Raw genomic sequence first — 18,731 nt, 5'->3', positions numbered from 1 at the left:
TTATGTGGTCATCAGTTTCATACCCCATTTTAGTAACCCAGATGGTTCTTGGGATAACTGCCTCCATCCAAATTTCATCCTTCTTTATTACAAAATAGATTTCATCTTTATACTTGTCCACTATTATTCCCTTGGTTGATGGTGAGAAGTTGAAATTCAGATCGAAATGGATCAGAAATGTTGATAGGAAAGTCAGATCGAAATGTTGATCAGAATCTCAAGCTGGTGGAGTGTTACTCTGTTCTACCGATGGAGTGTTACTCTAGTTTGCCGGTGGAGGAGTATTCCTATCAACATTTAGATCTAACTTTCTGATCCATTGTTTTGAGAATTCTTGCTTTACCTCTTCAACATTTTCTTTACCTTTCAAACTAGCACCATTATTACTTGCCGATGATGCCTTACTTCTACAGAATTTTGCAATATGTCCAATCTTGTTGTAGGCATAACAGGTCACATTTTTTTTCTGAATAGCTTTCCCATATCCTATTTTGGTTTGTGTTCTACACTGATTAGATAAGTGTCCAAATCTTCCACAAACATAACATCTTACATTCATTCTGCAATTTTTTGAATTATGACCAATTTTGTTGCATTTGGAGCATTGACCGGTGGGTGTATTAGTACTCTGATAATTTCTAGATCTACACTGATTTTCTCTATGACCATACTTGTTACAGTTAAAACATTTGCCATTAAATTTATAAGAATTTGGTTGTCTTACCGGTTTGCTATGATCATGTGTGTTTGCAGTACCAGAGCTTTCACCAACTTCAAAGCCAAGGCCATTAGTGTCACCATTTGGTTTCTGATTTTTCAGCAAGTCACCAAGTTCTTTTGAGCTTTTCTTGAATTTTTCCTTGTGTTGATTTGCAATAGCCAGTTCTCTTTCCAAGATACCTTTTTGTCTCATGAGTTCATTTGAGTCATTTTGCGCATGTATCAGATTTGTCTTCAACATATCATTTTCATCACTAAGTCTTGTGTTTTCATTTGTAGCATCATTCAGTCTTCTAGTCAAGTCTTCTTCATTCTTCTTTCTATCTTCAATTTCTTTACCAAATCTCATAGTCATATCTTGCATCTCATTCTTTGTTGTCATGTTTTCTTGTTTCAGCTTATTCATTAGATCACTAAGAGTTTCCTTTTCATCATTCTCATTTTGCATCTTTTCACAAAGCTCTCTTCTCTTGTTTCTTGCAATGGTAATATTTTCTTGAAGTGCTTGAATAATATCCTATGCAACCTTTAGATCATCTTCAAGTTTGATATTTTTTAACTTTTCTGTATCATAGTCTAAGAGAGTTGCTTCTAATTGCTTCATCAAGTTTTCCATCTCTACTAGTGTCAAGATCTTCCTCAAGCTGTTAGGCTTCTGAAAATAGAGGACTAGGCTCTGATACCAACTGTTAGGATTCCCAAAGATACTGAGGGGGGGGGGGGGGGTGAATCAATATCTAACCAGTTATATAATTTTCTTAACTTAAAACATGTAAAGCATATCAATACTGTATACCAGTAAACAAAAAGTAATGTAATAAATAGAGATAACAACAACCACATGAAAAGAGCACCATAACATAGTAGTTTAATGAGGAAACCCAGTGTGGGAAAAACCTTGGTGGGATTTGTGACCCACAATATTCATTTACAGGCCAATAAGAGAATATTACTGCTACAATAGGGGCCTACACATGCAAGAAGGCCAAGTGCCTAGAGCTCGCTGCTCAATTACAAAATGGGAAGTCTCACTGACTTACAAAATGGATTATGCAAATCCAATGTCTTGTACTGCTTCAAAATAGCATCTACTATGCCAGATCCAGTACAGGTTTTAGCTCTACTTCATAAATAAACCCTTAACCTATAATTCACATATTAGGTCTGCCTTATTTCACCTATCTTCTTACTTATAAAATGTTCTATAATTATCTCATACATATATGAGTCATTTTACAACTTTCCAAGTTGACTTACAATGATTTTATAATTAATTACAAAATATATTATAAACAAAATTCTTGTCGACCTGGGTGTCGGTATAGTTCCTTTTACTGTCGGTGTTATGTGTGCTAGTGTAGAGTCTATCGTTGTTGGTGCCGGTAAATTATCTTGTTTGTATCATATGATTGCAAGGCTGCCATCAATGAAAAAACCTTCAATCACCTACAATATCTCATTGGAGTGTGCATTTGCCAACACTTAACAATAAGGGTTACCGATTAGAATTCAATGAAGAAATATCCAAAATAAATGATAAATCTAGAAGTTTGATTACTATCGGTAAACAATCTAGAGGTAATTTGTTTCACCTAGACACCACCATAGGTAGTTGTCTAATGGCAAAGGTAGGAGACAGTTGGTTGTGGCACAAAAGACTATGTTATGTTAACTTTGATAACATAACAAAAGTCAGTAAAATGAAGTTTGTCAAAGGTATGCCTAACATTATGAAACCTAAAAAATGCTATGTGTAAAGAATGCCAACTAGGAAAGTTGACCGAGTCTAGTTTTAGCAGCAAATCTTATTCATCTAAAAATGTGTTGGATTTAGTTCATATAGACTTGTGTGGATGTATGAGAACCAAGATTTTCTATGGGGACCGATATTTCATGTTGTTTGTAGATGACATCTCAAGAATGATGTGGGTTGTATTCTTGAAAGAAATATCTAAAGCCTTTCACATGTTTAAACTCTTCAAGGCTCAAGTAGAGAGAGGAACTGGTAAGAATCTGAAATGTATGAGATCATATAGAGGATGAGAGTTCACCTCTTAAGACTTTATGAATTATTGTGAAGAATAGGGGATTATGAGACAAATGTCTACACCCAGAAAACCTCAGCAGAATGGGTTTGCCGAAAGAAGGAATAGAACTCTGATTGATTGTGGAAGGACTCTAATGATACAAAAGGATATTCCACACATCTTATGGAGAGAAAGAGTAAGCATTATTTTGTACACCATGAACTGAATACAGGTGAAGAAAGGGACAAATAAAACTCCCTATGAATTATGGTGTGGATACTCACCCAATGTTAGCTATTTCAAAGTATTTGGAAGCGGGTGCTATATCAAGAGGGATGAGTACTCTAGAAAATTTCATCCCAAGAGTGATGAAGAAATCTTCTTAGGTTAATCCACAAAGAGTAAAGCATACCGATGTTTGAAGAAAAGGACTGGTAAAATTGTGGAGAGTGGAAATGTCAGAGTAGGTGACTTCTCTAAGAAAAATGAACAGGATAGTAAAAGTAAACTAGAGGATTATCAAGGATTCGAGTACACTATACTGGTTGAACTTGTTGAATAAAATCCTATTGTAATGAAAAATGAAGAAACATGTGAAGTACAACCTATACAACCCATAGAAGAAGCTCTAAGAATCAAACCGATACTTGTAAGGTATGTCAGAAACAATCACTCAGCTGAAAATATTATTGGTGATGAAGATGCAGGAGTATTGACTAGAAGAAGAGAAAGAGAAAATGCATGTCTTCTCTCCAAAACTAAGCCCAAAATAGAAAAGGATTCTCTAACAGATGAATACTGGATCAAATCCATGATGGAGGAACTAGAAAAGATTGAGAAAAATGAAATTTGGACTCTAGTGCCTAGACCAAAATAAAAATGTGATAGGCACCAAATGGGTGTTTAGAAACAAAATGGATGAAACCGATCAAGTAGTAAGAAACAAAACACAGTTAGTCTACAAAGGGAAAAAGTTTTGCACTGGTGGCTAGGCTCAAAGGGGTCAGAATCTTGCTTGCTTATGCTTCTTACAAGAAGTTCAAAGTTTATCAAATGGATGTCAAATCAACATTCTTGAATGGTGTTTTAGAGGAAGAAGTGTACATAGAACAACCGGATGGGTTTGTATCAGAACATGGAAGAGATGTGGTATGTAGACTAAAGAAGGCTCTATATGCAATAAAACAAGCACCAAGAGCTTGGTATGAGAGGTTACACTCATATCTATTAAGCGTAGGATTCCTAAGAACCAGTGATAACAACAAGTTGTATTTGAAGACTAGAGTAGAAGGAAAACATCTGATTATAGAATTTTTTGTAGATGACATCATCTTTGGAGGAGATGATGAGATGAGCAAAATATTTGTAGAACAAATGAAGAAAGAGTTTGAAATGTCCATGATCAGTGAAATAAAATTCTTCATTGGCCTACAAGTATCACAACTAAAGAATGGTATATTCATTAGGCAGACCAAGTACGTAAGGGAAATATGGAAGACTTTTGGAATGGAAGATTGCAAACATATTGGAACTCCAATGGTTATAGGTTGCAAACTCTACAAAAATGATGAATCTCGTGAAGTGAATGAGATACTTTACCGATCCATGATCAGCAAGTTGTAGTATGCAGTACACAAAAGATTGGATACAACACAAGTTGTTGGCTTGGTTGTCAGATTTGCTGCAAATACAAAAGAGACTCATCTAGTGGCAATCAAGAGAATATTTAGATACCTTAAGGGGACTAACGAGTATGGTCCCTAGTATCCACATAAGGGTGATTTCAACTTAAGTGTCTTCATCGATGTTGATTGGGTATGAAACATTGATGACAGAAAGAGCACTAGTGGAGGTACATTCTTTCTTGGAGACAAGATTGTGTCATGGACAAGCAATAAACAAAATTGAATCTCCCAATCTAGAGCTAAGGTGGAGTATGTGGTTGTTGCAATCAATTGCACACAGATAGTATGGATCAAGAAATTATTGGAAGGTATCCAAGAAAAGGTGACTGAATGGGTAGTGATTCACTCTAACAACACTAGTGCCATCGACATATCCAAAAATCCGGTGATACATTCCAAGACAAAGCATATAGCTATGAAATATCACTACCTCAGGGAATAGGTTCAAGAAAAGGAAGCGAGGTTGGAGTATATACCAACAAAAGAATAGGTGGCTGATATCTTCACCAAGCCACTACAAAAAGATACGTTTGAATACCTCAGAGGTAAGCTATGGGTAATACCCCTACCCAGATTAAAATTAGTGAAAAAGGGCTCTATATCAATCTGGTATGATTTCTTTATGAAAAACTTCTAAGAATATATTGATAAGTGTGGACTACTCAGGTTAGGGGGAGTAGTCATGCTATTGTAATAAAATTTGTCTTTGGTATTGTTGTCAAAGGGGGAGAATAAAATTATAGTGTTTAAGTATTGGTAAGTAATATTGAGCAGAAGTTGCTGAAGCAGAGGCTTGCCAAAAATGTTTAGGATGGTTTGTTGGAAACAAACTATTGCCAGTGTTAGGGGGAGATATTCATGACTCAGACTAGAAGTAATGACAAGTACATACAGAAGCAATTGAAATGACAAATTCTAAAGTGTTGCCATCAATGGCAAAGGGGTAGATTATTGGCATTGACAAAACTAGTTAATCCAGTGAACCAGTTTATTGGCTGAGTTTTGTCATTGATGACCAACACTGACCAGTGGAGTGGTACCGGTGGAGTTGTGTATCTCAGTAGCAGAGGTGATGTTTTATAAACAATACACAACATCAGAGATAAATAATCAAGGTTCAATAGGCTCAAGAGAATATAGACTAAGATAAGCATTCTACCATAAGATTGGTGTTAAGGTCAGATCTTCAAGTTGGCCACTTTGTTGATGATGAAGTCATAGAAGGTGGCCTAGGAAAGAAGTCTTGAGGTTCTATGTAAATCAAAACCTCATTGGAAATCGGGAAAAGAGACCTGATTGAAATATTGCAAACTGATATCAAAGGATGAACCGGTAATGAAGACTGCAGTAGTATACCGGTAGACTGGTGAAGTAGAAGGAATATAGGTGATTGCCATAAATATCAGAGAAATGATTGGTTATATAGTTGTGATGGTAAAAGGTGAGTTGGTGAGTTTTTTCCTACGTCAAAGTAAAATTTGGTGAAGTTAACTTCAATCATCATGCAGTTAGACCATGTTTACTTGTGTATTTTATGGTTTGCATTTAAAAGATTGGACTCTGATGAATGCTAAGAGGGGGGATGAATTAGTATACCAAAAAATACTATAAGAAAACTTTTAAACAATTTAGCAGATAATTGGTACAACAGATTCACTAATAAACCTATTAAGATAAATGCAAACCAAATAGAAAACAAAGCATTCACCCACAAGAGCACAATCACCATAAAACAAGATGTTTAACGTGGAAACCCAAATGGGAAAAACCACGGTGAGTAGAAACTAACAAGTAACTATTTGTAGAATAGAAACTAGACCGGTTAAGGTCAGACCGATTAAGGTCAGACCGATTAAGGTCATACAATGTTCTTCACCAGGATACATCTTGTTAGGAATCTAGATCTCTATTAGGAGATAAGTCTTGTTAAATACTACCTTGTTAGAGGATTTCAGATCCACAGTTGTGAACCACCTTGTTAGATGATTTACAAAGGCTTTGTTGGGTCTGCCCGGTTAAGTGTTTCAGACTTGTCGAAGATGTGAGTAATCAATAAGTGAGTAATCTAGATAGTAGCACAATCTTCTTAATTAGATCCTTGACAACTCATTGTTAATGCATTTCAACATTACTTTAGTCTTCAATATCTCCACACTCCAACTCTTCACACAGACCTAATCTTCTCTACAATGATTGCACATTAGCTTTTCAATCACACATCTCTCACATATCTCTATCATACAGACCCTAGACATGATGTCCTTATAAAGGAAACTGATTTCATGTCAGTCCAATAGAATTAGACTACAAGCTCCTAGGTTTAGTGCATCTAGACACATTTGGTAACATGACACAAAATCACCACCAAAGTATCGATGGATGATAACTCATCACACATTACAGAAATATCGGCTGGTAACTCATCACAGAGTAATACTAGTTAATACAATATAATGATTACCAGCTTGTCAAAAATGAAGACTGGTATATCATATTTTTCCGATCAAAAGTTAACTACCACTTGGGTCCTTTGTACCACTTGTGATCCTCAGACCACTTGAGGTCTTCATACCACTTGAGATCTTCAGTCAATCTGTGACCAGCAAACATCTTCTGCAAAATATTTATAGTCTAAAGACTATACATTCAATAATACACAATACCAATTGGAACAATTACCAATTGAGTCATAACTCATACATCAAGAAAGTGTGTGTCCATCAATGAGAATCAAAAAATCATCAAATGCCAATAATCTCACCCTTTGACATTGATGGCAACACTTAGGAAAATTTTGACATCTAAGTGTTTTACAACAATAACAAAATAATGCTACAATCAAAATTACTCCCCCTAAGCATATACACTACTTCCTTTGCCAAAATTACAAGTAAGTGCATGAAATGGTAACATTCACCAAAATTTTAAGTACACTACTCCCCCTTTGCCAACAATGACAAAGTAATGCAAAGTAACCCCTATTTCCTTATACAAAAAAAGATTAAATGTTCATGACAATAAGGAATGAAATTTATCAAAAACAGATTTAAAGTCCTGCATAAAAGTTTTCATGGCCAATGTCCATGACTCAAGTAATGAGGTAGAAACCTCACTTTCAGTCTTCATCTGGAATGCTAGTTCTTCCATTGCATCAATGGTACTCATCTCTTGAGTTACCGTGATAGCTTCTCGGTTGAGAAAACATTTATGAAGAATCTGCAGTCTTGGCAATAAGAGTAGTTGAAGCTCCTGTAAATCTCTAGTCTGGTTGCTAATCTCTGAGTCCATCTTGGTTGTTTGAAGCTGAAAGTGATGAACTATTTGCCCATATGTAGTGAAGAGATCATAGGGCATCTTGAAGGTGTTGATATATGCCTGGAACTCTGATTGGAGTTTATCTTTTTGTTTAAGCACATCATCACAAAATAGATGGGGTTGGTAGATTTTACTCAGAATTAATTTTCCCTCATCCATAGAAACAATGATATCCTTCTGTTGTTTCAGTAGTTGTGTCTGGAACTCATTCATTTTCTTGACTAAGGTAGTGTTGAGTGCCTTTTTATGATTCTTCTTTGTAGTGGCTTCAACAACATCTTCCAAGCATTGTACCTGGTCATCCACTACGGTACACAAAATTTTAAGCTTGGATAGAGAGGAATCGATACTGGGGAGGTTGGTACCAAGAATTAGACTAGTAAGGGCGTCAACCATAGTTTGTATGATATCCTGTTCTTTCTTCCTCCACAATGCTTCCAGTTTCTCCTATGCAAGTTTGATGATTTGAAGAAACTCAGACTCATTTTTTGATTGAAGATCAATAGAACAGGTGGTGTTAACCTGTTTGTTCTTCTCCACTTCCTTAACACCACCTATTAACCTATTAAGGAAGATCAATAGGATAGGAGTCTCCACTTGTTTGTTCTTCTCTGCTTCCTTCTCCTCTTCTTCTTTTTTCTTATCTTCTTCTTTCTTCTTTTTCTCCTCTTTCTTCTTCTCCATTTCTTTTTTCTTCTTGTCATCTTCCTACTTTTTCTTCTCTTCCTCCTTCTTCCTTTCTTCTTCCTTTCTCTTGTCTTCTTCTTTCTTCTTCTCTTTTTCTTTCCTCTTCTCCTCTTCTTTCCTCTTCTCCTCTTCTTTCCTCTTCTCCTCTTCTTTCCTTTTCTCCTCTTTTTTACTCTTCTCCTCTTCTTTCCTCTCCTCCTCTTCTTTCCTCTTGTTTTCTTCCTGCCTTTCTTTTTCTTCTTGCTCTTTCTCCATTTGTTCTTTGTCTTGTTTCTCTTTCTCAGCTTGTTCCTTATCAGGAGTGGCATCTTCATTATGTAAGGCATCAACATCAATAGTGTCAATTTTCTCTATCTCTCTTTCACATTCACTATCAAATACTTCATCTAGTTTACTTGATGATAGGTCAGGTTCTTGTTCAGCCTTCTTATTGGCTTCAGATACTTGGTGTAATCTGACAACATCTTTAACATGTATATGTGTGTCCTTTTCCACTTCAGAAGTTGTTTCTTCTAGTAGCCCGAGTCTTCTCCTTCTCATGAAGAAGATGCCTTTGATCTTATCCATTATCTCAAATAATTCTGAATTAGAAGCATCAGGAAAGTATTGTGCAAAAATTTTCTCCCTTGATCTCCTGTTCTCTTTCAATGGAAATGCACCATTTATTATCTAAATAATTATACAAAGAATCTATTGTAACTGATCTAATCACATATGGTGACTGTTCATTAAAACATAAATATTTGATGACTTCCTATTCTACTTCTTCTTTCTCACTATCAGTAAAATCATCAAAATACTCCTTTAAATCATCAAGCACTTTCCTCTTAATGTTCTTTAGAGTCCTATGACAATGTGTCATTGGCTTATAAGAGGAAATATCTATATTTACCGGTGCTGAAGTTGTAGGAACATTACCGGTAGATTTCGCCTTCTTTCTTGATAGCCTTGTTTTCTTTGGTTGAATTTTTAGTTCAGTGTCCTCCGACTCTGGTGAGTTGGTTTTGGTTTTCTGCTTCCTCTCAAATACCTTTGTAGGAATAACCTTAGGTTTCTTCTTAGCTGGTGACTGCTTGGTCACTTTTGGACTGGCAGAGGTAACCGGTGCAGATACCGATGGTATTGTTTTGTCCTTTTTCTATTTTGGTTCTTCAACTGGTGTGACCCTCTCCAAGTAGGTACCGGTTCTCTTTTTCTGGTGAGGCAAGTAGGGTAGAGGCATACCCGATCAATAGGTCATTCACCACTTCATAACCCATAGGTTCAATTGCTTCCTTTCTTGGTTCCACCACTTCCATTATGCAATCATCTACCTTTATTGTGAAGTAGATGTCATCTTTATATTCCTTCACAATATCATCAGATATCCTCATTCTCTGGTTCATTTTCCACTTGAATTCATTCAAATACTTGTTTAGAACCTCAGGATATCTAGTTCCCACTACTTATAGACTTTCCTTAATTTGTCTAGAGACCGGTAGGTCAGCAGACCATTGCACATGACCTACTCCAGGGAAATAACCTTGAAAGTAGAAGAATAAACCAACCAGAATTTGTCCAAACCTGAACCTTAGAGAATTGTCTTGTTTGATGGAATTCAGGTTTAGTAGCAATTACTTCTATAGATAGGTACATAGATCAAATGTAGTGTCTTCCTTAATCATTCTGTAAGCAGCATTTACTATAGCAGCAAGGACAAAATTCATTCTACTGGCATACAATATCCGGTAACCAATCACCTTGCAAGCATATTTCACTAGATTATCTTTGATGGTGTTGATGGTCATTGCCCATTGGTCACTCATAGAATTGGTGAGCTTTGTCATTTCAGTTTTGGTGACCTTCCTTAGAGTCGGTACCTCTCCAATATTACAAAAACTAGTGACAACATGAATTTCTTCCAGTGTGATGTCATGTGTCTGCTTGAGATACATCTTATCACCATGTACTCTACTGAGGATGATGCAGATATGTTCTTCTATGAACTCTTCTAGAAAATATACCACATTTTGTAGTTTCATCTTCTCAAGGACACTGCACTAAGGTTTGATCTTCTTATCATTCCCACATAACAGACTTAGCTGGGAATGAATCACTAGGGATCCTAGGTCTTCCAATTTACAGTCAATATGCCCTGAAATATGTCCCTCAACAATAACTCCGGTGGGTATTTGGGATAGGGCATTATATTTTCTTTTCTTTTGAAAGAATTCAGATGAATCTATAGGTGAACTAGAACTAGAGTGCGATACAGAAGCCATGATAAGAAAGAAATTTGAGAAATACCTTCACAATCCAAAATTTAGGGTTTTCTAATGTCGCCCACAATACACCACTTTGGTTGCTCGATTACCGCTTAGTGTTCTTCACTGATAGATTGAAAAATATCTCTGGATTCCTCTGCAATATTTTTGAATTCACTTTGAATCGCATGATGAATCTCTCTTTGTCACTCTGCTCTTGAAAAAAGATAAGAGAAAATGACGACAAAAATCCCTTTTAAACAACTCTTACCGACCACAATAAATGCATCACTGCTAGGGTTCAAACCCTAATTTTTCCTTTTACCACTTCAAGTCTTCTTCCAACTGACAGGTAACATATACTGGTTAAGGTCTTTACCGATATAAATTGGGGGTTTGAAATATTTCACCGATATGTTCCCCCTAAACTTTTCTGAAGCTCAGTTTGTTGGTTCAAAGACTTCCACAATAGGTGCAGAAAATGGTTTATTCTGTGACACTTCTTCTGATTTCTTTTTCCAAGTTTTATTCATTCTTGCTTGAATGGTTTTAACATCAATCTTCCCTTCTGGAGTGATTGGTATGTCATCTGATAGGTTCTTTCTCAGTCTGCAAGTTCTGGCAATGTGTCTCGGTTTGTCGCAATGATAGCATACCATTCCAGGTGTTCTCCATGGTCCGTTATTTAGACTACCATTCTTCCTTATGTATGTTGCAATAGTGTGACTACTACCATGATAGATCAAACAAGTTGTTCTCCAACTAGTAACCTCTTGATAACCACCTGACCGATGGTCATAGGTATTGTACCGGTTGGGATTTCGGTTCACAGAGGGTTTTGGGATAACTTCTTGAGTCCTTGGAGGATATCTCTCAATCTTGTGTAAAAATGACCTGCATTCAAATGCTCTATGCCCAAACTTATTTCATGCATAACAATTTCTATTGAATCTATTGGATCTAGGCATATTGTTTTGAAAATAAGGAAAATTGTTGTAGGCCTTGCTTCTACACACATTAGCAGTTTGTCCTTCTTTGAGACAATTAAAGAAGATAGGTTTAAATTTTTGCTTAAATTTATCCTTGGATGTCGGTTTCTTCTTTGATGCTTCATCTTTTGTTCTAGAGGTCTCACCTTCCTCATATCTAGAGAAACCAAGTCCAGTGGTATTCTTTACTAGTTTTTCTGATTCCAACTTTTTCTCTAGCTTAGCAATACTCTGATTGAATTTGGCAAGTATCTCCTTTGACTCACTAAGTTCCTTGGAAATAGCAGCATTGGATTCCATCAAGGTTGTATTCTCAGAAATAGCCATGTTTAGTTCACCTTGCATTTCTTCTTTTTCCACTTTACTCTCTTGGAGATGACTGGTAAGGGTACTCATTTCTTTCTTCAGCTTAGAGATCTCATGATCTTTTTCTTTTACTAGATCTTCATCGTTCCTTCTATTCTCAAGCTCTTGACACATTGTGATAGTTAGTCCTTCCAACTCCCTTCTCAGGTTGGCATTATATTCATTCAGTTTTTCAACTTCTTCAACTAGGGAATCCATGTCTGCTTCGTCAAAAGAGCTATTTTCAGTAAGTTCCATCAGTTTCTTGGCATGCTCTCTTCTTTTGGCCAAAGAGGCTTTATACTTGACTTTGAGTTCATCATAGGCTCTCTCAATCTATGTGAGATGATGAGTAAGTTCCCTCACACTATATTCCCCCATATCTCCTTCCAAGTGGTTAGACTCATAGAAAGGTTGGCTCTAATACCAATTGATGAATACTAAGAGGGGGGTGAATTAGTATACCAAAAATACTGTAAGCAAACTTTTAAATAGTTTAGTAGATAACCGGTACAACAGATTCACTAATAAACTGGTTAAGATAAATGCAAACCAAATAGAAAATAAAGCATTCACCCACAAGAGCACAATAACAATAACACAAGATGTTTGACATGGAAACCCAAATGGGAAAAACCACAGTGAGAAGAAACTCACAAGTAACTATCTACAAAATATAAACCAGACCGGTTAAGGTCATGCAATGTTCTTCACCAAAACAGATCCTATTAGGAATCTAGATCTATGTTAGGAGATAAGTCATGTTAAAGACTACCTTGTTAGAGGATTTCAGATCCATAGTTGTGAACCACCTTGTTAGAGGATTTACAAAGGCTTTGTTGGGCCTGCCCGGTTAAGGGTTTCAGACTTGTCGAAGATGTGAGTAATCAACAAGTGAGTGATCTAGCTAATAGCACAGTTTGCTTAATTAGATCCTTGACAACTCATTGTTAATGCATTTCAATATTACTTTAGTCTTTAATATCTCCACATTCTAACTCTTCACATAGACCTAATATGCTCTACAATGATTGCACATAACCTTTTCAATCATACATCTCTCACATATCTCTATCATACAAACCCCAGACATGATGTCCTTATAAAAGAAACTGATTTCATGTCAGTCCAATAGAATTAGACTACAATTTCCTAGGTTCAATGCATCTAGACACATTTGGTAACATGACACAAAATCACCGCCAAAGTGTCAGTTGATGATAACTCATCACACATTATAGAAATACTGGTTGGTAACTCATCACAGAGTAATACCGGTTAATACAATATATTGATTACCATCTTGTCAAAAATAAAGACTGGTAGATCATAGTGTTCTGATAAAAAGTTAACTACTGATTGGGTCCTTCGTACCGCTTGTGATCCTCCAACTGCTTGGGGTGTTCATACCACTTGAGCTCTTCAATTAATCTATGACTGGTAAACATCTTTTGCAAAATACTGATAGTCTAAAGACTATACATTCAATAATACACAATATTGGTTGGAACAATTACCGATTGAGTCATAAATCATACATCACGAAAGTGTGTGTCCATCAATAACAATCAAAACATCATCAAAATACCAACAGACTCAACTAGAAGTCACTATTTTTGGGGGATGTGGTGCCAGATTCAGTTGAGAAGTTGGAGGAATTGTTGCAGGGTGCACAAAGAAAGAGCGGGAGAATTTGAATTTGTAATCCATCAAAATCTATGATTGCATTGATTGAGGAAATACCTGAAGGTGATGACAGAGAGTATAAATTATTTTTGAGCTCATTCACAAATTCTTGATCGAGAAATTTGTGAAGTGCAGATCCCATGAGAGGTGATCCAAAGTGCAGAGTGAAGAGAGAGGAAGTGATAATTGATTTAGTAGAGCATAGTGTGTGTGAAGTAGGTTGATAGAGTGTAGAGCCAAGGGTATGAGAAGAGGACCGATAGAGTGTAGAGCCAAGGGTATAAGCAGAAAACTGGTGTTGTGCAGAGCAGACACAACCGATGCAGATAGAGTATGAGTTTCATTGTGATCTGATCAACCTATTAGTAGCTACTCTAGTAGATCAACTTTCTATTTCTTTTTAACCATTGCATCTCAAATCCCTTAACCGAGTGGACTTTAACAGGTCCCTTTGTCAAATCCCTTAACCGAATGACATCTTAATTGATGATCTTAAGTCCTTTAACTAGGCTACCTCTAACAGGGTAAAGGCACTAACAAGCCTTAAATAAAATCCCTTAACTGGGTGGCACCTAATAGTGTCTTTGTAATCTTGTAATAGAGACGGCTCCTCATCGGGCATACTCCAGAAGAGGATAAATTCTATGAGTTTCTACTCACACAATGGTTTTCTTTGATTTGGGTTTCCACGAGATAAACCTTGGTGTTATTGTGTATCTTTTCATGCATGCATATTCTTCTGCAATAATTGTTTGTATTGATGAATATTAAGTTAGTGAAGTTTGAGTTAAAAAGTTTAATTTTACAAAACTGGTAAAGTGTTGATTCACCCCTCCCCTCTCAGCACTGATTTGTAGCTATAATAAGTTGTGAATACATGAGAATGGTTTTGTGTCTCTCGTAATATTCAAATACAGGTATGTCATTCTTTCTAATCATGTATGTTCACAACCAAATTCCTACAACAAAAAGTGAACCTATAGGATACATGAACCTATCATCATCTGTCAGTGGTTGTTTTAGCTTCTTCTTTCCCTATATACATTGTGCCAACCAATAGTCTAATCTCTCTTCATTCCCCTACAGTGCAACCACTCCAAAAAGATGTCCTGGGTGTAGAATATCTGAAAGATGGTCATACTCTATTGAACTTCCCATGTCATCATTTGACATTGATATTTTTTGAGATAAAGGAGTTAGATATTATGGAACCCACATATCAACCCACTCACTTGACTCACACTAAAAACAACTTTGACAAAAACAAGCCAATTCTCGTGTCCAAATGGTCCATGTACTTGCGTATGAGCTGCAAAATGAATACATCTTTGAAGAATCTTTAATTGTTTGACAATCCAATCTGTCTCCCACTGTGCCCTCCACAACCAACCAAAAGAATCTGCACACTGCTAAATCAAGAGTCCCTCCCTATAACATTGTAGTACTACACCAATAAATAATTGAACGTGCATCACATAATTTTCCATTTGAAATCCTCAATTTCTCCTTAACTAGATTTCTCTTCAAACATGCACCTGCTCTATCATGCTCCTCCTTCCCATGCCTTTCCTAAAAAAAATTCCAAATATGATGTACACACCTCTCTACATGCATTCTACTCAACCAATAAAACATATGAGCATTCTTGAATTGATCCTTGAATTTATCTAATCATATGAGATGTCGTTCTATTGAAATACCTTTCTCCTGCAAAAACTCAAAAAAAATCTTAAAACAATGTTGCACATACTTGGAGTGAGATCTATCATCACTCATATAAAAATGATACTCCCTAATTATCTTCCTATCCTCTTCTTTACTATCAAGGGCATGCCTATATGTTATGTGAAAAAAATTAGCAATCTTAATTGATTTGTAATACTGAGCTTGTAACTCATTTTGTGGTTTCAATGTATAGTTTATGTGAAATAGACCACCGATATAATAGTGCCAATTGGGAAGGAGTTCTGACACATCTTAAACTATTGATCTAACCACTTAGACCTATGGATGTGCCTTGCATACTTGTAAAAAATATTTTCCTTAAAATCCAAAATAAAATCAGAAACACTAACTTCTCTAGAGACCAACTTGCATCTAGAACCTTCACCTCCACTCTTCAAAGTATATTTCATTGTCTCATATCTTTTTTTCTCAATAATAATCTTTCCAAACTTGTGTTTATTTCCCTCATGCAAACACAAAAAAAATTAGACAACCCACCATATTGTGAGAACTTCTAATTCAAACAATCATTTCTATAAAAAAACATTCATCATCTCTAGGACATAAAAAAAGATCTAGCAAGTCTCTTGATGATCTCAGAAATTGCATTGCACCGCACTCCTGCAACATATCATTAGTATGCAACATAGAATGAATATAGAATAAACGTTCATGGTAAATTGAAAACTCCACATGGTATTTGCAACAAGTATTACAAATATTAAGAGGTACACAATAAAATGGCTTTAAAGATTCAAAGGCCCTTTACGATATTTGCAAAGTTGGATGTGTTTCACAAAAAAAATTTGTACAACATTGTTTGGCTTGATTCCAAGAAATGTTTGGGATGCGATGTGTGGTCTTGGTTACCAATTCTTAACTTTAAAACATCCATTACATTGGGTGATAATCTAGAATTAAAGTGCCAAAATTGTTGAATTTACTCCTTCACATTGTCGGCCAACTTTTTATCAACACATGGAAGCCTCCCACCAAAATCCCATGTATCATGTGGAAGGGGATCATTGAGTATTTCTCTTTTTTCAAGTTCTCTATCCAAAGTTTTACTGTTTTACATTTAAATCAACATAATTTTGTCTCATAAAATGAGCCTTCCTCAATTGATGGCTTACTAAGCAGGTTGTAATCACTCTTCGAGAGGCTCTCTTATATTTTTCCTTGATATTCTTTCCAATATAATTGAGAGCATTAAGGATATTTTTTATTTTCATAGAATTTTTCTCTACCTTGTTCATACAATTCTTCAATTTGGCTACAAATGGTCTCATATTATGCATCTTTAGCAATTGAACAAACAGTTGGAATTGCTCAGTCAATGTCTTATTGCTAAAATTTTGGTTGAAAACTTGTGTAGCCCAAAACCAAATACTTTGTGTTGACCTCTTACCTTCAAGATTGTCAGGAATGTTCTCATAAATTTCAAGTAACTATTTTGGGGTTATTAAAGGTCTTGAATTTGGAATTTGTCTTTCATCCATGAGAGGGTCTTCATTTCTCATGTAATTTGGTGTTACATATTGTTCACTTGGTTGAACAATTCCACTTTCAATGTCAAAAGTTCCCAAATTGTCACCTCCAATTTCAATTCCCAAATTCTCACCTTCAATGTCAACATCCAAATTTTCACCCTTATTGTCAATTCCCACGTTTTCACTTTCAATTCCTGCATTTTAATTCCTAAATTCAATATCATGTTGAACATTTTCAATATCCATTTCAACATTCTCATTCCCAATTTGAATATCATGTTCAACATTTTCAATATCAAAATGTACATTTTCATTTTCACTTTTGATAACTTGCTCAACATTTTCAAATTCAATTTCCTCTTCACTTGAAGTAACATTTGTAAAGACTTCACCAATATTTGACATACCTTGTCTTCTCCTCCAATGATATTTTCTATCTCTTTGTCTATATACTTCAATTTGCTCATTTGAAAGATTTCTTTTACGTTTATGATTTCGATGACTATTGCTCCCTATTATACCTCCACAAAGATGCTAATAAATGATTGAAAATGACCAATTTATCTCCAAGAATCTATCAAAAGAAGAATTATGTCACTGTCTATCTGAAAACCTGTGATTCTCACCTACAAAACAAATGTGTGGGCCATTGGAATGAACAAAACAACCCACAAACCTATTTTTGTGTGGTACAAAAATTTTATATCCAATTTTTATCCATATTTTTCATATGGGCTAAAAGAAATTCCTATTGGCACCCACTCATTGAATGTTGGTGTGTTAATGGAAACAAATTGGATATCAGATTATATATGATATCTAATTTGTTTACATTTAGGAAAAGTGATAGAGATACTTAAGGAAGATAGAGAGAGGAATGGTGAGAGAGAGGGAGAGAGAGAGACATGGGGGGAGAAGGAGAAAGGGAGAGAGAGTGAGAGAGCCAAGGGGAGGGGGAAGGGGAGAGAGAGACATACGAAGAGTGAGATAGAGAGGAAGAGAAGTGGAGAGAGAGAGAGGGGGGGGGATGGGGAGAGAGAGGGATTGAGGAGAGAAATAAGGAGAGAGGGAGATAAAGAGGGAGAGTGAGAAAGGTACAAAGGAACAGGGAGGAGAGACATGGAAACCATAAGGCACCACATGACATGACACCTTAAGGAACCATATGACCCCTTAGGACACCACATGGTGTCCTATGGGGTCATATGGTATCCTAAGGGGTCCTATGGTGTCTTATGACCCTTTAGGATACCATACAATTTTGTTAGGGGTCATATGGTGTCCTAAGGGGTCATATGGTGTCCTAAGAGGTCATAAGTGTCCTATGACCCCTTAGCACACCACATGACACCTTTTAACATCCTAGTACACGACATGACCCCTTAAGGTACCATATGACCCATTAAGGCACCATATGGTGTCCTAAGGAGTCATATGGTATCCTAAGGGGTCCTATGGTGTTATGTGACCCCTTAGGACACTATATTATGCCTCAGAACACCATATGGTGTCATTGGGAGTCATATGGTGTCCTAAGGGGTAAAATAGTGTCTTAAGGGGTCATATGGTGTCCTATGACTCCTTAGGACACCAAATGACCCATTTTAACATCATAGTACATGACATGACCCCTTGAGATGCCATAGAACCCCTTGGGACACCATATGATGTCCCTAGGGGTCATATGGTGTCCTAAGGGGTCACCCCTTAGGATACCATATGAACCATTTTAACATCATAGTACATGGTATTACTCCTTAAGGCACCATATGACCCCTTAAAACACCATACAGTGTCGTTGAGGGTCATATGGTGTATT

The sequence above is a fragment of the Cryptomeria japonica genome, chromosome 4 (assembly GCF_030272615.1).
Source record: "Cryptomeria japonica chromosome 4, Sugi_1.0, whole genome shotgun sequence".
NCBI classification, from domain to species: Eukaryota; Viridiplantae; Streptophyta; class Pinopsida; order Cupressales; family Cupressaceae; genus Cryptomeria; species Cryptomeria japonica.
Note: the sequence above shows the minus strand (reverse complement) of the source record.